The sequence below is a fragment of the Mauremys mutica genome, chromosome 5 (genome assembly GCF_020497125.1).
Source record: "Mauremys mutica isolate MM-2020 ecotype Southern chromosome 5, ASM2049712v1, whole genome shotgun sequence".
NCBI classification, from domain to species: domain Eukaryota; kingdom Metazoa; phylum Chordata; order Testudines; family Geoemydidae; genus Mauremys; species Mauremys mutica.
Genome location: NC_059076.1, coordinates 141,112,116 through 141,132,601, shown reverse-complemented (window position 1 = coordinate 141,132,601; position 20,486 = coordinate 141,112,116). Strand labels below are relative to the sequence as shown.

Here is a 20,486-nt window from a genome sequence, read left to right as displayed (position 1 = left end):
TAAAGGCCCTGGGGCTCTCAGCCACAGCTGGTGCCCCAGGGCCTTTAAATCTTGAGAGGCCACGCCCCTTCTGGATGAGGCCACCCCCCCTCAGGACTCTGGCAGTACCGGTAAGTCCTGTAAGTGACTTTCACCCCTGCCTTAGACCCAACGAATCCCATGGGCCTTGAATGGGGCTCTCAGTTCCGTTCATAGATGTGCTGCGCAGTGAATGGAGTGGGGGGACTGGACAAACCCCTGTGAAGAAATGTCCTGCAGAGTTAAGTTCTGTACCTGCAAAATGAAACCCTCTTCCCCCACCAAGCCAGGCTAGCCCTGCTCCCACATTCACACGTCTCCCCGCTGTGCTCTGCAGCGCCCATTGCAGTCCCAGGGTGCAGCGGCCTTGCACCTCCATCCTGCTCTGCTTTCCCCCAAGCAATGCCAGCACGTGCAGTCGGCAGGAGCTGCCCCTCAGAGCAGATGGTGGAGCTCTTTGGCGCTTCGCCTTGCAGGTGGGGCAGCTGGGAAGAGTTGCCCGTGCCCGGGGTTGCCCGTTATCTCCTGCAGTTTGAGGTTTGGGGGCACCTCTCCAGCTAGGATGAGGGATCTGGGTGCGGGAGCTGAGCCGCTCCAGGGGGGCTCCGATGGCATCGGTCGTTCCCCCAGCAGCCCGCTCTATCGCGAGGCTGGCAGTGAGGTGGCGGACGGCCTGTGAGTGCCAGCAGGAGGGATCTGATGGGCTCCTGTCCCGTGGTTGTGCTGGAAGCGCAGAGGGACGACTCTGCCTCCCCGCTCAAGTCTGTCAAGTCGCAGTTGGGAGGTGTGCGTGGACTGTCCTCTCCATGGCTCAGAACTCTTTCCTGGTGCGAGGCCCGTGCGGGTTCCTCAGCCAGGCGGCAGAGCGGATGAGCACAGTGCCGGGTGCGTCTGGAACCACAGAGCGCTCCTGTTGGTGCAAACTCCGGGCCTTCTGCTTTTAGGCTTGGCTAATGTGCAAGGAATGATGGGAATCCTCTCTGCCACAGCCTGGCCGTGAGCCCGGGGTCCTGCTTGGCTGGTGGGGGGAGTATTGGGTCTGTTAGTGGCGGGGGGGGGTCCTTGCCTGCCTCCCTTTGGGAGTGGCTGTGCACTCATCGCTCGCAGGGGCAGAAGGGACCGTTCTGACCATCCGGTCCAACCCCCTGCATAGCACGGGCCAGGGAACCTGGCCCAGGGATTCCTGCAGCCAGCCCGTTGCATGCCTGCCCTGACCACCTGGCCAACTCCCACCCAGTATCCAACCTGCCCCTTGGGTTCAGATTCGAGAGACACGGCGTTTCTGGCTGCCCCAGCTCCTTGAGCCTGGGCAGATCTGGGCATGGCACAGATGCCGCACTGGGCATTCTGGTAGATTGTCCTGGTGCTGCGTAAGACTCACCCCTCAGAAGGGAGCCCATGCAGCACACAATCCCCTCTCGCACCCCATCCCGAGGCCTTGTGGGAGCCATCCGGGGAGGGCAGCATGGACAAAGGCATCGCCAGCCTGCCCCTTCCCGCTCTATAGGACACTGTCCAGGAACATCCATGGCGGAGCTCCAACTTTCACGTCTGCCATGCCCAGAAGCTTAGCAAGTTCTGCTGCTCAGCTCCATCCCGTCCCCATAGATAACGAGGGCTCACGAAATGCCCGGAAACAAAACCCCAAACCACATGTGGAGATGGTTGCGCCCTCTTGTTTTAAACTCTCTGCAGTGATGCTCGGTGCACTCTGGTTTTATCACCTGCAGGCAGGGTTTAAGGAGCCATTTTGTTTCAAAGGTTTGTCATGCAGCCACTGGTTTTGGAAGAGAATTTTAGATCAGCCGTGGGGGGAAGAGGGGGATCATTAAAAGGCAGCCGTGGGCTTGTGTAGGCTGCAGAGAGCGAGCAGCTGACCCCAGCAGGGCTTTGATGCCTGGTATTGTACAGGGGGATCTTCTGAAGCTGGAGTACTGGGTGTCTATACCGTTAATTGGTAAATGGTATGGGGTTTGATAGGTCAGAGGGGTTTATACATCTAAAGGCAGTTTGTTCCGCTCAAAACTCTGCAGGGGTGTTTGCGCACAGAAATCTGCTCATATTCTTGAGTTGATGTTGACCAGGTGGCCGCGGGTCAGACTGAAACCTGTGAGGGGTCATGTCAGTTTTCTGCTGAGATCCGCAGAACTGGAAGTCAGTAAATTCCTTCCTCTCTCGCTTTGAATGGGCAGCACGAAGCTCTCCTGGAGTTCCCATCGGCAGGCTGATTCCTTCGCTCTAATAGCAGTGCTGTACCCCTGCAAAGCCACTTTTGGTCCATCGATCTTAAAAGTGCTTATCAAGGTAGGTCATTGCGAGCCCCATTTTACAGATGCGGAAATGGAGGCACAGGCATTGGGTGGAAACACAGCACCTCCATTCCCAGCTCTGACCCAGAACTCCAGCCTCTTTGCTCCCCACCCGATGCCTTCTCCCCTGGTGCACACAGCCGAGTTAACTTGGACTGTGCAGGGTCACTTGCAGTAATGCAACCTTCAGCGGTAGCAGCGCGGGGTGGATGAGGCGTCGGGCGGGAGTTAGAAGCTCTGGCTGCTCCTCCTGGGCAGGGTCCTACTCTGCCCTCACCAGTGGTATCTGAGCGCCTTCCAGCCGTGCAGCCGGCGACGGGGATCGTATCGATCCCGGGTGGTTTGTTCTCTCTCACCAGCTCCCCGGGGAGAGTTGTGTGTGCGGTGGAGAGGTTTGTCACGAGAGGGTTTTTGGGACCTATTTCCTAGGCCTGCGCTGCGCCATGTCGATGTCAGAGGAGGCCGGCTGGAGAAGTGCACCCAGAACGGGGGAGGTTTGTGATGGTTCTTTGTCCGGGTGCGAGTTCGTTCCCCAGGCTGGGACCGGGGTATGCAGACTCCCACCGCGTCGGACCCAGTGTTGTTCTCTCGGAGATGTATTTTAAATCTCCATGCGGCCATTAAAGCACCTTGGGTGTTTCAGTTGATCCAACACCCTCGGGAACGTTCCGCTCTTGCGGGGCAGCGGGCGGGATTTGACCCTCTCCAGCCTTGGCACAGGGGCCTCGCTTTAGTTTTGGGCTTCGCTTCAAGCAGTAGAAGAGCCCAGGTTTGGCACTTACCCAGCGTCTTATCCGCACTCGCGGGGTGTGAGGCTCCTGGCTGGGTCAGCAGCGGCCAGTCCGAGCTCATCAGAGTGAGTCTCTCTCCTGGATCTGCCACCGTCCCCGGTGTGCGTCTTCCTGAAGCTGTTAAGAATGAGCAGCTGGTGAGAGCAGCTGTCAGATGCAACGGAAAATGGTGAGTCCTACTCCTGAGGCAGCGGGTCTGGACACTTTGGGCACAGTCGCCCTGTTCTCAGCCAGCTCCCTTGGCTTGTCATTGATTTCCCTACGGCTTGGGAGATCCGAGTTCAAATCCTTGTTTTGCCACCGGCTTCCTGGGTGACCTTGGGCAAGTCACTCAGTCTCTGTGCTTTCGTTCCCCAGCTGTAGCATGGGGCAGTCGCCCGGCCCTGCCTTACCAGGGTGCTGTGAGAAGAAATACATTAAGGATTCTGAGGCCCTCAGATACTAGCGTAGTGTTGGTCAGATACATGCCTTGCACACGTTCAGTTTATTTCACAATTCTGGTCTTCCTCTTCCCTTCCTCTCACCCGGCACTGGCTTTATCTCCATCCCTCCGCATGTTCTGTGCACTGGGGCAACACCCTTCTCCTCCGCAGCATCTGCCCCTTGGAGGAAAAAACCTTCTTGTGTGTCAGATCTCGTCTGAGCCTTTCTCCCGTCTCCGTCGCAGCCCCTCAGCAATTCATTATTGCGCTGTGTCCCGCAGAGCAGAGAGTACAACGTCTTTGGATCTTCCTTAGCCTAGGAAATTAGGGCTCGGTCCTGCCCGCTGTTCGGGACGCTGGTCCCGCTTCAGCAAAGCACTTAGGCATGTGCGTCCCTTGCAGTTCTCCGAGTCAAATGCTGTGCATAAGAAGTGCATTGCTGGAATGGGGCCAGGGTTTTTCATAGTCATAGATTATTAGGGTTGGAAGGGACCTCAGGAGATCATCTAGTCCAACCCCCTGCTCAAAGCAGGACCAATCCCCAAATCTCTAAATGGCCCCCTCAAGGATTGAGCTCACAACCCTGGGTTTAGCAGGCCAATGCTCAAACCGCTGAGCTATCCCTCCCCCGCTTGCAGGATCATGTCTGTCAACAGTATTGAAACGTCAGGTCCTACAGTGGATTGGAGGCGAATTGGATCAAACCCAGCAAGTTAGTAACTGGAACCGGTTCTGTGGAATCCGGGGTGTGGGGAGTTTAACGGCTCTCGGGTGTAATTTTACTGTCAGTGAAGTGCAGCTTCTGCAATAGAGCAGCTGAGCACAATAGACCTGAATTATCTTGAGAATCTGTCTCTTGGTCCTGGTGGGTGTGTCGAGACAGGGAGCTTTGTGTCTGTTTCAGAGATTTCTCTGGTTCCTGAACTGCTTGTTTGGAATCATTTGTCTCTAATGAATGTTCCCTGTGCGCCTGGCTGATGGCAGGGTTCTGTTGTACCTGGTTACAGCGAGGCTGCTTTCAGAGCTGACATTTGGGAAGGAAATCTGTATTAAACTCATTAATCCTTCAAGGTAGCAGGTTGTAGTCCCGGCAAGTAGGATTTCTGTCCTTCCAAGACATGGCACTTAACCCCTAAACCCACGTTTGTTATTCTCTGCCACGTTTGCTAATTGTTAAAGAATTAATCAAGGGATTTGCTTTCCCAGCCCATCCTCTGCTGTCCAAAGGGAGCATGCCCAGGGCTGCACAGCGGATCAGTAGCAGAGCCAGGAAGAGAAATTAGGTTCTCAGACTCCCCGGCCCCAGCCCACCCTGCACTGCAAGAGGAGAAGAGCCTATCTCTGCTTTTCAGCAAGCCCAGCCCTGTGGCGCATGGGGCTCAGATGGTAAGAATGACGGAAGAGGAGGTGTTTGCACTGAGAGGTGACCCTGTGCGAGTGAACGGGCAGGGAAAGGATGGGCCCTCATTGGCCAAGTCTCTTAAGCCACCATCCGGATGGGAAGTTGCCAGGGGAGCCATTTAAACTGCCGATACTGGAGCACAGGGAGTCCCGGCATGGGAAAGTGACAGTGATGAGCACCATGTTCGTTGCATCAAATCTGCTCCGTTGACAAGTCAGAAAGTGTCTCCAACAGCTGGGCCTGCAGATCCCCACCCCCCCGGGGCTCGGACAGTCAAGCTGGGTTCTCCGTCTCCAAAAAGGGATTTTGCGCCGGGGTCAGAGTTAATTGTTCTGCTGTTGATGCCCAAGCCAGGGTAGAGCCCAGCTCCTTCTGCTGTAGGCTCCACAGGGCTAGTAGGAGTAAAGACACTAAAACTGTGTTTACAGCTCAGGAAACACGGCTCAGTCCATGCAGGGAGTAGGTCTGCTGAGAAGGAAGGTGCCAGTAGTACATAGTTGCTTTTCAGAGCCCCATCTTGGCACTGCTGTTCCTCAGTTTCCCCATAGGGACCATCGATCCTAGAGGTCTCTTTAATCCACTGACAAAGGCATAACAAGATCCATTGGCTGGAGGTTGAAGTCAATAACATTCAAACTGGGAATACGTAGCAGCTTTTAGCAGCGAGGGTAATTAACGAATGGAACAACTCACTGAGGCATGCTGTGATTTCTGAAAGAGAAGTGCTAACACTCAACCACAAGTTCCTGTGCCTGGTGCGGGAATCTCTGGCTGAAATTGGCTGGCGTTATGCAGGAGATCAGACCGGAGGGTTTTAATGGTCCCTTTTGGCCTTCGCCTCAATGCAAGTGGGAAGAATTCTATTTGCCCTTTGCAAAGCCCATGGAAAGCTGTGGCTGAAAAGCTCTATGTAAGAGCAAAGTATTAGTGCTCTTCTGTGAAGGCTGCGGACAGAGATCGCGAGCTTGGAATCAAACCCCGCAGGCCGCCAGAGGGAAGAGCAGCCAAACAGACGCTAAGTCAAGCTAGGATGTAAGAAGCAGAGAGCAGAACAGGGCTCGATGTGCCCCCACAAACCAGGGGTGCCATGAGAAAAGATCCCTTGGAGAGGGAAAGCCCCCCTCCTCCTGTTGCCAGCGGGGAAGGGCTTGTTCATGAGGAGCGATCCTTAGGTTTCCCTCGGGCTTTGCTCCGCGCTTGCCTTCAAAAGAGCTGGTAAGGCCACGGCAGGTGTGGGAGAATCTGCTCAGGGGCTGCTGTGCCATTACCAGGGGTGGTTCTGGGAGTAGGTTTCAGCTGAGCGACTGTTTAGTTCTCCAGGGATGAGCCATTGCCATCTCAACCCAAACCGAGCTTACGGGCTGCAGCAGGGTTTGGTATCTGACATTTAGACAGCACTGATCTGGATTTGACCAGTGAGTTGTCGGGCTGCTGGGAAGAAGGGTTTTTGCATGGCCATATCTTTAGGCTAAAAAAACGTTGTATTTTGACACCAAAAATGGCATCTCTTGTATCGCAGGCCCGCCGACAGGTGGATGGGCAAAGGGGGCAATTCCCAGGGGCCCGGGTGATTTAAAAGGGCCCGGGGGCCCGCTGCTGCAGTAGCAGTGGCCGGGAGCCCTGAGCCCTTTTAAATCACCCGGGCAGACCACAGGGCTCCTAGGCGTGCGCGGTGGTACCGGCAGCGGCGAAGGCAGCCGGGCAGGCATGTGGAAGCCCAGGCCATGCCCCACTGACTGTTCTGCCCTGGGGCCCGGAATTGCTGTCAGCGGGCCTGCCTGTCGGACATGATCACATCTTAGACGTTTAAAATCCTTTTCAGGTTCCACCGTCTGGCCTTTCACCACTGATGTTTGTTTGCTCACTTCGTTCTTCTTGGGCAGGGAAACCACACTGACCTGTTTCACTCTTGTTTATATTGAGTTTCGCTTCCTGCTTTTCATGTGCAGTGTTGTCTTGGTTAGGTTTCCAGTGCTGCCGGGGAAGGTGTAAGTTGGGGAGAGGGGAGGACAGGGGCTGTTCCATTAGCACTTCTAAAATTTGCTAGGCTTTGTAGACATCTCCCCCGCCACCGTCCAAGTGCCCTGCTAAAGTATTTGTCCCTCTTTTGAGTGACATACAGCTGTACCATCCTACACTCCTTTCCACCAGCCTCTGCCGCCAGCTGCCTCCTTGCTCCGAAGGCAGGTTGTTAATGAAATTGATTTGTCTGATCATTCCCTTCCTTCTCCCTCCTCAGTACAGCAGTGATGGCTGCAGCAGATCAGTGGGTGCAGATCCTCGGGCTCTGATGGAGAGCAGGAGAGGCAGCACCCAGGCGGTCTGCCCTCAGCAGCTCCCATTCTGCTAGTCTCTCCCGCTCCTGCTGCAATCTCTCAGGCTCAGCACAGTCACCCCCGTGCTCCCCCACAGCCTAACTTTCTGCGTTTTCAGTGCAGGGGGCTCCGTAAAGAATCTCTCTGTCTGCCTATGAGACACCATGACCCATTCTTCTGCCAATGCTCCTGCGAGCCTGTGGATTGCTGGCCAAGCGGGCGAGTGGGGCTGTAGACACCTACCCGTCTGAGTTTGTCTCCATCCAGATGCTGCAGGGAACAATTCTGCACGGCCCAGACGCTGGGCTACACGATCGAATAGCAAAGATCTGCCCCCCAGGGCCAGATTTGGAGGGGACGTGTAACTTACACATTAGGACTCTGATGCAAGGGAGTCTAGGATGGTGAAATGTAGCTTCCCGGGGACTGATTCTGCTCACACCAATGTCTATGGGGATTTTGCCTTCGACTTCAATGGGAGCAAGATCGTGGTCTGGGAGACCGTGGGAGTTTTAAGTGTGCGGTGGGGGAGGGGCTATCTCAGCACAGCTCTTCCCACCTGCTCCTGCTTTTCCTAATGCACTTACCGGCTCTGACCCCTTAGTTCCCTTAGACTCTCATAAAGCCGCTTAGCCATTGGGAAATGCACAGCCCTATCTCCGACCCCTCTGAACTCGGCTCTGGGAATTCTAGGGCAGTGCTCAACCAGGAGCAGAGCGCTGGACGTGCCCTGCAGGCTTCACTGACGGGCGAGGGCAGGGTGAGAGTGCACACAGCTGCATCTGTGCTTTCCACCTTGTGCCTGCCCAGGAGGGAAGCATCTCGGTAAACACCTGTCCGGAAGTGTGATACTCCCCCCAGGGTGCAGTAACCTTGGGAGCTGCCTAGGGGACGTGCACATCCTCATCTGCTGAGAAGATAAAGATCATTTGAAAGAGGCCCCTGCATGCTTCAGTGGCTTTGGATTTTGCAAATTAGTCTAAAAACGCTAAGTCTTACTACTGCCCAGGAGGCTGTTCAGTAACCCGTGTGTCTAGAACGGAATGCCCTGCACACAAGAGGGAGGTCACTCACCACTGAGCTCGAGGAGCAGGAACTGTCCTTTAATATATCTGGAAAGCATCTAGCACGATGGGGTCCCAAGACTAATGGAGGCCACTAGGTGCTACCGACCTATCAGTAGACAGGGCAGAATTCCACTTGTATTGTTATCATTTTGATGGATAATGTCTATTTATTTTTAAACATTTTTCTATTTTTATCTATTTAAATTTTCACTGTTGTGGAAAATTATGAGTGTCAGACAATGCAGGGGTTGGACAATAATTATTTAATGACTGTAAACTGGCTGGGCAGAAGTTTTGCAGAAAAGGACCTAGGGGTTACGGTGGACAAAAAGCTGAATATGAGTCAGCAGTGTGCCCTTGTTGCCAAGAAGGCTAACGGCATTTTGGGTTGTATAAGTAGGGGCATTTCCAGCAGATCGAGGGATGTGATCATTCCCCTCTATTCAGCACTGGTGAGGCCTCATCTGGAGTAGTGTGTCCAGTTTTGGGCCCCACACTACAAGAAGGATGTGGATAAATTGGAGACAGTCCAGCGGAGGGCAACAAAAATGATTAGGGGGCTGGAGCACATGACTTATGAGGAGAGGCTGAGGGAACTGGGATTGTTTAGCCTGCAGAAGAGAAGAATGAGGGGGGATTTGATAGCTGCTTTCAACTACCTGAAAGGGGGTTCCAAAGAGGATGGATCTAGACTGTTCTCAGTGGTGGCAGATGACAGAACAAGGAGCAATGGTCTCAAGTTGCAGAGGGGGAGGTTTAGGTTGGACATTAGGAAAACTTTTTCACTAGGAGAGTGGTGAAGCACTGGAATGGGTTCCCTAGGGAGGTGGTGGAATCTCCTTCCTTAGAGGTTTTTAAGGTCAGGCTTGACAAAGCCCTGGCTGGGATGATTTAGTTGGGAATTGGTCCTGCTTTGAGCAGGGGGTTGGACTAGATGACCTCCTGAGGTCCCTTCCAACCCTGAGATTCTATGATTCTATAAAAACGCTAAGATTAAAAAATGTAAAAGCTTTGATAACTGTTAAAATATTGTCAACATCACATGTAAACCCACACAGAATAAATATCCTTAAATCAAGCTCTGATCGGTTCTCAAGCAGCATTTATTTCACTTTGCCTAGCTGTAAATTTCAATTATTATCAGTGCAACTACTTTTTTGTGGGTTTGTGAGAGTATGGTGAAATAGATTTTTTTTAATCAGTAAATGTCAAATTCTTCCAAGCCTAAATCTGAATGATTAATACATGTGAATCAATACATTTTGCATATGTAAATAATGTATATTTCTGTAATTAGAGATGAGCAATTATTTCACGGCTATGTAACACAACAGATTTTAGTTTCTTTCTGCTTGTTGAAGATCAACATATACAGACTCACTCAATAGGCTATTGGGAGGATTCAAACCCATAATCTCTAGTACCATACCCCAGGCCTCTACCCCAGGACCTGAAGAAATCAGTCAGCTAATCAGTGGTAGTAGTTAACTGTCGTAATCCTTGTGTGGACCAGTCACTAGCGGAAGATGTGACACACTTTGGGTTGTGTGCGCAGATACTGATTTCCTTGAAACCGTTTTTCTGGGTGCGTGTCGGCAAATCACTCTGCAGATTCGATCCACAAACTACAGGACAATTGGAAATCTGAGCCATGTTGCTTCAGTCGGGATGGCTCAGAAGTCACAGGCTTTCGTTTGGACCCCCTGATTGCGGGAGGAATTGTACCATATCAAGTTTGCTCGGGATGCTTGTGCACAAGGCATTAAAACTTGGTTCCCAGGAATGTTTGTGCCTTTTGAAAAGCAACAGGGGGTTGAACAGTTTAAAAAAAACAACCAAAAACCCCAAACACAGACCCTTCGTCTGGGTGAGTTTCAGCTCCGTCCGGTTGGTTAAGTCCCATCTGCACTTCACAAAGCTGCTGAGGGGTGGAGCCTGCTTTAATTTTAATTGAGCTGGGCATGAGTCCTCCTTATGGGTTAGGGCCTGGTGGTTCTTCTGTGTACAGTAAATAGCCACATAGGGTGTTTTAAAGATGTCAGCTTAGCTTGGCAGGAAAACGCACACCCATTTGAAGCATTGGCAGAGAGTTTGCTTTTGGCCTCCGTTTCTGAATGATAAATCAGGCTCTTAGACTGATTTATTGATCCGTGTTCTCATAACAAGTAGCTCTTTAGGTGAATGTAAGAAAGGAAGCTATCTTGGTTATTTACACTGTACCCATCATATTGGTGGCACTGGATGCCTGCCAAAGTTATGCAGTCCACATGAAGATATTCTTCTTTTCTCCAGCCTGCCGGGACTGGGGGTCCTTGTTTCCTGTCGAGGTTCTTGTGGGCAGGCTGGTGGGAGAAGTGGGGCTTGCATTTTGCTCTGAAAGCCCAGAGGCTGACTGCTCACCTTGGCTTCTCACAAAAGGTGAGTGGCCTGCCTCTGAAGGTGTTTCCTGAACCAGGGCTTTGGAGCTGTGCTCCGGCTTCGCTCCAGCTCCAGGCAAAAACCTGCAGCTCTGCTGCTCCGCGCTCCAGCCCCGGGCTCCGCTCCAAAGCCCTGACCTGAACACCCGAGCCTGCCCTTTGAGAAGAAAAGTTCCATTGTCCCAGTAGAACATCGCTGTGGTGGGAGGTCATGCTCTCGTGGGGTGGGCTGGTCCCATGAAGAGAGTGGGCAGGGAGAACTCAAGTCCTCAGCTTGTCCCTCCAGGAAGTCAAGGCAGAGTGGGACACAGGGTGACGGGCTTGGGGTGGTCCCTGTTGCTGACCGGGTGTAGCTGTTCCCTGGGCCGTGGTCTCGTACCTGAATGCAGAGAGTCCTGGAGTTCCTGGATGCCCAGGTCACCGGAGAGCTGGTTGGAACTTTTCCGATGACTGTTTTGCCGGAGAATGACAGTTGGTGGAATCTGAAGTATTTTGCAGAAACACGTCAAGTTTGATGACTTTTTTCATCCAATCACAAGCAGGGACAGGGTTCCAACAGAAACCTGCCTGGCTTCCTGCTGGTTCACTGGGGGTAGCCCCACCGGACGGACTGCCCCAAGGCTGAGGACCCCAGGCTTCTCAGGTCCATGGCTCAGGAGTAGCCCCACCATCCCTGACACTGGAAGCTCTTTGGGGCAGGGACTTGCTATGAGTTTGTGTCACCTAGCATAATGTAGCCCTGGTCTCAGTGTGGGTCTCTGGGCATTTCCTTTAGGAAAACCTTTGCAAAGCACTTTGAGATTGACTGCTGAAAAGCATTCTGTTAATGCTAAACATCATTAATATGGAGCAAAATGTGTGTTTTCCCCTAAAACATTTGTTCTTGAGGGTAGGGTGAACTGTCAGCCACCGGCAGAGCTATGAATCATTCGACCTAAAGCTTCCGAAAGCGTCAAAGGGGAAATCTTGGTGGTTCCAATGGATGCTATTTATCTTATTGCTTTCTTTTGTTCTTGCCCTGCCGTGCCCTTAGCAACCAGTTTAGATGCTTCATAAAGCTTGAATCGTTACATAGAAAAGTTGAATCAACTAGGATGATTGCTCGACTGCCTGAGCTCCATTCTGCAGATTAAAACTCAGAGAATGTCGTGTCCCCCCCTCCCATGTCACTGTCCTTTGAGCCCCTCTTCAGGCATCGCAGCGGTAACTGGCAAAGATTGTTGACTCTAGAGGTGCACGGTTTTGGCTTACTCGTGTCAAGCTGCTGTTTTTCTGTGTTTCTCGTGAGCTGGGGATTTGACTAATACCTTTCCTCAGATGAAAAGGGCTTAGCGTGGTTTGCTTTTATGTTGCATTTTCTCTGGCCTATGAGAAATGAGAACCTGACAATACTTCCCCCGCCCGCCCCCTTACAGTTTTCAAATGTGTGGCTGACGAGAAAGGGTAGCAATTCCCTGTTTGAATAGAGCTGATCTGCATTTCAGGTATCGGCTGTTCGCCCCCACAGGCATGAGATTGGTACTTCTGAAGAGCTCTTACAAATATTGCCTTTCGATGTGTTTTTCACGTGTGGATCTACTCTGAGAAGTTTGCAAAACCTGCACAGCCATTTCCATCACGTAGGCCTGGTCTACACTACAAACTTAGGTTGATGGAAACTGCACCTAATAATGTGTGTGTCTGCACTACCAGGTCCCTTTCACCGACCTAACTCACCTGTTACGTCGACTTAATTACTCCACCTCTGTGAGAGGCGTAGCGCTTAATTCCATGTTGATGTGTAGACGCAGCGTTGTGTAAGTTGACTGAATTGGCCTCCAGGAGGTGTCCCACAATGCTCTACTGTGACCGCTGTGCCGATTGTTTTCAACTCTGCTGCACAGCAACTGGGTACACAGGAAAGAGCCCCTCCCCTCTTAAAGCCCTGGGAACTTCTGAATTCCCATTTCCTGTTTGATCAGCTCAAAGAGTTCGCCAGCCCATCTGATCACGGCGACTCAGTGCCCCAGACGCGCTCCTGCCTGGAGTACACAGGAGATGGTGGCTCTTATTGGTCTGTGGGGAGAAGAGTCTGTGCAGGCAGAGCTCTGATCCAGCCGAAGAAATGGAGACATCTACGAGAAGATGGTGCGGGGCGCGACGGAGATGGGGTACACCAGGGACACAGCAGTGCCGTGTGAAAATCAAAGAACTTGGGCAGGCGTGTACCATAAGGCATGGGAGGCGAATGGTCGTTCTGGTTCTGCACCACAGACATGCCGCTTCTACAAGGAGCTGCATGCGATTCTCGGCGGCGACCCCACCACTACCCCCAAACGCAGTGTGAACACCTCCCGGGAGTCTGAGTCCTGGGCACCTCAGGCAACAACGCAGAGGAGGAGGAGCATGGGAGACAAGTGAGTGGGGAATTCTCCCCAAGAGCCAGGAGCTATTTTTAACCCCCAGCCAGTCGCAGAACAGAGTCATAGCTGAGCATGATGCCGGAGAAGGCACCTCTGATGAGTGTGCAATTCAGCCCAACTGTAGGGGTTACATGCTCCTTTAATTTATGTTTAATCTGAAGACAGAGTGCAGTGCAGTGGGTATCTGCTTCCCAGTGGCTGCTCCAGCTTCACAGAGGGTGCCCCTGTGGAAAAGACTTCAGTGCACAGTGATGACCTGGGAATCCTCCCTGGAGATCTCTAGGAAGCTTTCCCGGAGGTACTCTGCAGTCCTGTGCAGAAGGTTTCTGTGAGGGGCTGCCTTATTTCTTCCACCACAGTAGGACGCTTTCCCACGCCACTCCAGGATTAACTGTGCTGGCTTTATTGCAGTACATTGTATTGCAACATAAGGACCAGGTCTGTACCCAGACGCTTGCAGCATCTGCTCCCTTGTCGCCTCTGTTACGCTCAGGAGCCTGATATCACATTGGGTCTCCTAGTGGAAATGGGCGAAGTTTTCATTACAAGTGCTCACATGGCAAACAGTAGAGCATGTGATCCCCCGCCCATGGTGCTTTCGGGGTTCCTCAGCCTTGGTTACAGCCCTGTCCTGGGGTGGTTCAGTCGGGTGCTGCCCCCCAGGGGGGTCGGGTCCTGCCTGGCACTCACTCCTGTGCTGTGGGGCTGGCTGGGCTTGGCTCTCCGCTCCAGGCGTTGTAGCCTCTGGGGTTGCAGCACCGCTCAGGTTTGGCCCCACCCCCTTGCCTGGACCAGATTTGGGTGAGTGGAGTTGTGCCTTGGCTCACAGGGTTGCAGTGCCACTCACTGGTCTACCCGGGCTTCTGTCATGACGGCTGGGCCAAACCTGAGTGGCTCTGGGAGGGACCCTACAGGTTGCAGTGCCTGGAGCATGGCGGTGAGGCCAGCCAGCCCCGTGGGACGGGAGCTGCCATGTGACCCTTTGAAACATTCTGGGGACCCAGTTCTGGGTCCTGGCCCCGGGATGAGGAATCTGGCATGAGCCAAACACAAGTGCTAAGGCTCAGTACAGGGGGAGCTGAGATTCTCCGGCCCGGACTAGCCAGGAGGTCAGACTGGAGGTTCTAATGATCCTGTCTGGCCTCAGGCGCTATGGGCTTAGATCTTTTAGTTGCTAACGTTGGTATCTCAGTGGAAGGTCGGGTGGCATTAGCGTCCTCCCCTGATGAAAGGTAACAGCAGATCCCCAGTGAAAGAGAGACTGTGAATGTGGCCTGCATGGATTGATGCTTATCATTTGCTGCATTTTAAAGAGCTGCTGGGCGCTGGAGGACAGGCAGGAACAACGTGGCAGGTGGTGTTTTAAAGAGACAGCGGAACAAACCTGTCAGCGGCTCTCCGTGTCGGTGCTGCGGGTGGAACAGTCACTGGCAGCAGCATGTACGTCCGCTGTCACGCTCGAGCAGTCGGGATTCCCTGGCTCGGTAGTTTGGGGCGGGGTTCTGCGTTCAGATGAGATTTGTCTGTGAGTGGAGTCTCTGCTACCGAGGCGGCTTCTCTGAGTGGCGAGGCTTAAGAAAAGCAGCCAGTCGTCCCGTGGGCCCCAGATGGCTGCTGCTACTAGACAGCAGTTGTGGCCAAATGTCATCCAGGATCGGAGCCCCGGCGTGCTGGGCACTGTGTGCGAAAGGGTCCCCACCCCGAAGAGCCCCGATAGCCAGCCCCGGAGGGGCCACGCCGCCTGCTCGGACGCTGCCATGCAAGCCGGTCTCAGCGTGGTCTCTCTCACGCTCTTGAGGACAGTTATCCAAGTGATCCCTCTCGGTGGTTTGTCTGACATCTCCTACTGCGCTGGGCCTTGCCTCCGGCTCTAGATTGTGGAACCTGTGGGGAATGACTCTTGTCTTGACTGCTAAAGAAAGGCAGCGAGGAATTGGAACTGGATCTAGTAGAAAGGTTTCCAGCCCTGATCTCCCAAGCCCTGGATGGGCAGGATCTTGTCTAGATCAAGGACCAATCGAGGACTGTCCACAGTGAGGGCCTGCTCCACAATCGGTGTGCTGCAGGAGCGAGGGAGCTCTCCGGGGGAGCTGGGGAGGGCGTTATCGCAGCAGCTGGCCTGGCCTCTGGAACCCCCTCCCCCTAGAGATCAGGGAGCACCCACCTTGCCACCTGTCAGCATGTTTCTTTGACCTCCCCGTCAATCACAGGAGGGCTCTGTTCATGGAGCGGGAAGAGGGTCAGCGACCTCTGACAGTGTAGGGCTCTGCCAGGTGCTCCGATCTCCGGTAGTGAGGGAACGCTGGCTACAATACACCCTGCGTTGGTAGGGTTGCCAACTGTCTAATCCCCCATGCCCTGCCCTGCCCCTTCTCCGAGCCCCCCACCCGCTCACTCCATCCCTGGGTCGCTCGCTCTCCCCACCCTCCCTCACTTCTCGAGGCGGGGGTCGGCGTGTGGGCTCTGGGCTGCGGGGCGGGGCCGAGGGGTTCGGAGTGTGGGGGGGGGGCTCTGGGCTGAGCCTGATGCGGGGGGTTGGGGTGAGGGGTGCAGGCTCCGGCCAGGAGGCACGTACCTCGGGGGGGCTCCCGATCGGCGGCGCAGCGGGGGTAAGGCAGGCTCCCTGCCTGCCCTGGGAGGCCAATGGGAGCTTCAGAATCGGCGCTGGGGGCGTGGGCAGCGCGCAGAGCCACCTGGGTCCCCCCAGGGACCACAGGGACGTGTCAGCCACTTTCAGGAGCGGTGCGGGCCCAGGGCAGGCAGGGAGCCTGCCTTAGCCCCACTGCACCGCCAGACTTTCAGCGTCTCAAATCTCCCGGTTTGGCTTCAGTAGCCTCTGGGAATTAGGGCCTGGAGCGCTGGCAGGCCTATGCCTTGGGGAGACTGAAGCTGACTTCCACGTGCTAAGCCAGAATGACCCACCGCTTCTCCAGCCCGCATGGCTTGTCACATGCCAGAGCTGCTCCTAAGATAGAACCTTTCCAGCAAGTCTTGAGCAAATTACAGGAGGCATTTTGGAGACTTGAGAGGTTGGCTGGTGGTTTATATGACAACAGTGCCCAGAGCCCAGCGACCCCCATCAAAGATCAGGGCCCCATTGTGCTGGGTGCTGTACATACCTTAGAAGCAGGAATGATAGATAGCACCACCTAGAGTTAGGGTTACCTGACACTTCCCATTACAAGACCCTGTAACTTTACCAGACTTTAACCAGTCGGGCTGGAATTTTTCACACTTGGGCATCTGCCGCCAGCTCTTTTTAGTTTTAGCAAAAATAGTTCAGTTCTTTGAAAACGAGTTTGGGGGAAATACATTGTTTTGCCCATGTTAAAAAAACAACAAAAAACCAATCTCTTATAAGAGTTTTGTTGAGATGCTCTAGCGCCCCCATGCTTTGACACAGGGACTTGAAACTAGGCCTGGAGCTAGCTCTGGCGTCGGAGAGACGCCCTCTGCTGTCCCTGTGAAAAGCGCCCCAAATTTGGCCAAGTTATCAGCCTTTGAAATATTGCAGTTTGCATGTGCATCTTCACCACTCTTGTGATTTGCACCCGTGCAAGGCTCTGAGTCTTGTGGGAGTAAATTGCACCAAAGGTGAGAAGGCAGAGCACGGTTCTACTCTGCGGCATAGCTCAGGCTTGATAATGACCCGAAGACCCACAGGAAGAACCGTCAAGCTGGACCTGACCCCGAGGGGACTCGACCTCAGGTGTCGGGTTGGGGCAGGCGTGGAAATGACTGAGGATGCTTGGATCAAAGCAGAGCGGGGATGGGCGCTGGGAGATGACTTGGCAGGGTTGGGGCCATGGCAAATAGTCCTTTGTTTACAGGGGCTGGCGGAGGCAGCCCTGCCAAGGGAGGGAGTGGTGTGTTCGCACCAGCTGCTTCCTGCCTGGATAGACACTCAGCTGCCAGGGGAGCAGTGTGGCCAGCTGGGACACTGCACCAGGCACCCCCTGCCCTGCCCTGCCCCGCACCCTGCCCTGCCCGGAGTACCTCGTGGGGCCTGCTGCAGCATTTCAGGAAATCCAAAGAGGTGGGCTCTGCAGGTGAGTACTTCCACCCCACCTCCCGACCCACTCTGTGCCCAGAGCCTTGCTGCTGTGCTGGGCCGGAGGTAGCAGCAGATGGAGGGGAGGGGGCTGCCCTGTGGCTGCAGGACAATGGGGCCATCCCACTGCCAGGGGGGCGGGTGGCTGTGGCAGGGCTGGGGTGTGGGCATGGGTGGCCCACGGCTCCTGGGGGCAGGGCGGTGGGTCAGGCAGGTTTGGGAAAGGCAGAAGGAGGTGGGTCTATTTGCAGCACCCCAGCTGTGCTGCTCTGCTGGCTCCGGCTCCCGCTGCTCTGAGCCTGACCTTGCCACCCGGCGAGACGTGGCTACAAGGGCTAGGTTCAGGTTGGATGTGAAAACAACTCAGCGCTCTGGGGCCAGGTTCAGAGCTAGTCGCGTTGGGGTTGGGCTTTAAAATGAGCCCTGAGCAGACCAAGAATTCAAGTCTATCAAGTCCATTTTGGTCCTTAAATTGCATTTGAGGAAACTAGCTGAGCGTAGCTGCCCGGAGGCCATAGATTGTCTGTTGCTCTACTGGAAGTTGCTCTGTTTTCTCTGAGCCAGATGGTGCCGGGCCTTATTAGCCGTCTCCCCAATCAGGCCCGGGGGGAAACCACCTCCTGGGTTGCCATCTGTCCAGCCAGATGCACCCCTAACACTGCGGTTTTCCCCACTCCCTGTCCTTGCCTGCCTCTCCTCATTTGCCTGTCGTTCCTTAAAACACCTGGGTCCATTGCTTCCCTATCAGTCTGTCCACTCCTTTTTCCTCTCCTTGGCTTAGCCATCTGGCTGCCTGCAAAGTGGCCCGGGGTTAGATTCTGGCCTGAGGAGTCAGGATTCCTGGGTCTGTTCCCACCTCTGCTCCCAGCACCACGTACGTTACTCCTTGCACCTCACCCTGCTTCACAAAGTGTCGTCGCCATTTTACGGTTAGGGAAACTGAGGCACGGAGCTGGGCTGTCAGAGCTAGGACTAGAATGCCCAGTCCCGTGCTAAGCCAGTAGACAGAGCCTGATCCTGAGATGTGCTAGTTATTCGCGGTTCCCTTGGACTTCAGCAGGAGTTGCGGGCGCCCAGCCCGTCTCAGGATCATCGGGGTAACTCCTACGTGTGACTGATACACAGTCTGACTCGCCAGGGCCACTCCCTCAGACTCGAATGGGGATGGCCGAGTGGCTAATCGCTGTGTATTGCTGATTGCTGGTGTCCACCACCTAGCACGCCGGGTCTTGGGCATTTACTGCAATGCCCATATTACATCATAATCTCTTCGGAGCAAGGACCCAGCAGGCATTCGAGGCATGTGGCGTGTGTGGCATGGGTGAAAATACTACAGCATTGTGGGTAATGGCGCAGAATTCCAGATGGGCACGTTGTGTGTAATGGAGCGGAGAGCTTGTGAGAGAGAGCGCCGTAGTTCCTGGCTGTGATCACATGACATGGGTCTGCGTTAGGACATATTACATCCCTGTCTATCAGCGGTTGGGCTGTCTTTGTGTTCGTGGCGTGTGTTGGTTTTGGCATGGCTCTGGAATCTCTCAGGGGGACGATTTGCTCCCTTAACACGTCCCTGTCGGTTTAAATGCTGCATCCCAAATGGTAAGAATCTCTCTTGCGTCCTGTTCCTGAGACAAATTGTGCACCTGTTTGATTGTCTGCAGTTGCAGAGTGCTCTTCAGCTCCAGCGCACGTGGGACTTCCGGTTCCACTGGTTCAAACTCTTAACGATGACACCCCTCACGTGTCAGTGCGGTGACTGAGTGTGTGCAGAAAGTGGGTATTTGCCTGAACCTTATTTTCACACACGCTAACAGAAATTGGGCATGCCCTTGGGCACGCCGTTTTCCCACATGATCTTCATTGTAAAGGTGACCCTGACAGTCCAGGGGCTGAGAGAGCTGATCCTCGGGGCTAACGCCAAGTGTACAGAGCAGATTAGCCATAGGGCTTTCAGTTCTTCCACCCAACCCTATATCCCAGCCAGTGATCTGCTCCAGTCCCCTCTCTGCCCCAGGTGCCCCGGGGGAAATGGGCCCCATTACAGAGCTCTGAGACATCTGCATGGGGTGATGAACGGGTGGGGCCATCCACGTTTGTGGCCTCTGCTTATTTTCACTCAGGCCTAGTGCAGCGGGAGAAAGAAACGCAGGGTGTGAAGGGCGAGGAGCAGTGTGGAGAAACGGTGCTGAGCCCGGGCTCTGCCAGCTGCTGCCAGGTGAAGGGAGCGTTGAGGGTAGGGCTGCCACCCATCCAGATTTTACCCGGGCACTCCGGGTTTTGGCTTCTGTGTCTGGGGGCCATTTAAGGTTGCCAGGTGCCCAGTTTTTGACCAGAAAGTCCGCCTGAAAAAGGGACCTGGCAACCCTAAATGGCACCTGACCCAGAAGTCCGGTTACCGCAGGTCGGGGGGAGGTGCTGGTCATTAACCCGTGCCAATCCCTGCTCAGCTGGGGCCGCCTCCTACCTGCAGGCAGGCTCCTCGAGACAATCCAGCGAGTGACAGGGACGGGTCCTCAGGGGTAGAGGTGGGGCAGGGGCGGGGCCTTGGGGGTCCAGTTCCCAGCAGTTAGAAAGGCAGCAACCCTGGTCGAAGGGGGCTACCCCAGCAGCAGTGGCTGGAGGGGGATCCCTGCAGAGGCAGGCCGTGTGCTAAGGGGCCTTGAGGCACATACAGGAGCAGCAGCTCCTGCACCTTTCTCAACCTGAACCTGCCCCCTCCTCCCCCCCCCCAGGCAGGGGCCGCGTGGCTGCAGAGCACCCAGCACAGTGCGACCCGGATCCAGACTGGAGTCTCCGGGTGCTGCTGCAGCTCAGACCCTAAACGAGGGCAGCGTGTGCTCCCTTAGCAGTTGCAGCATGTCCGGGCCCCGGCTCTGCACCCCCTTGAGCATAGCAGGGGCTCAAAGCACCTTTCGCCTAGGGCTGAGCAGGGCCTGCGAGTGTCTCCCTTTTAGTCACACTGGCGAAGCGCATGCGGTGTCCACAGCAGATAAAAGCCCACTAGTGCTGCCAGCCGGAGGAGTTGCTCCTTCAGCTCGAGCAGGCTGCGCAGCGGTGCTGAAGGGCCGTGGTCCGAACCCCACTGAGGACCCCGGGCCGGGTTGTTACACTTGCTCGATACAGTGGGATTCAGCACCGGCGAGTCCCACCTCCAGCGATCGCTCAGCTCAGGCTCCGATGTGAATTCCCCGAAGCCGTTTCCTGTTGCAATTCCTCGCCTCCCCATGGCTGCGCGTGGGGCCTTGGGTTAGAGGAGCGGGTGGGTTGTCAGCTCTGACTGGCTTTGCTGTCA

At 54.6% G+C, this 20,486-nt stretch overlaps 1 protein-coding gene across 3 annotated transcripts in view; it reads left to right on the top strand.

Annotated features, from left to right (window-relative positions):
* The window catches only part of C5H20orf27 (chromosome 5 C20orf27 homolog), a 163,764-nt gene that overhangs the window by 128,410 nt on the left and 14,868 nt on the right, over positions 1-20,486 (top strand). The gene's annotated exons all lie outside the window — the stretch shown is intronic.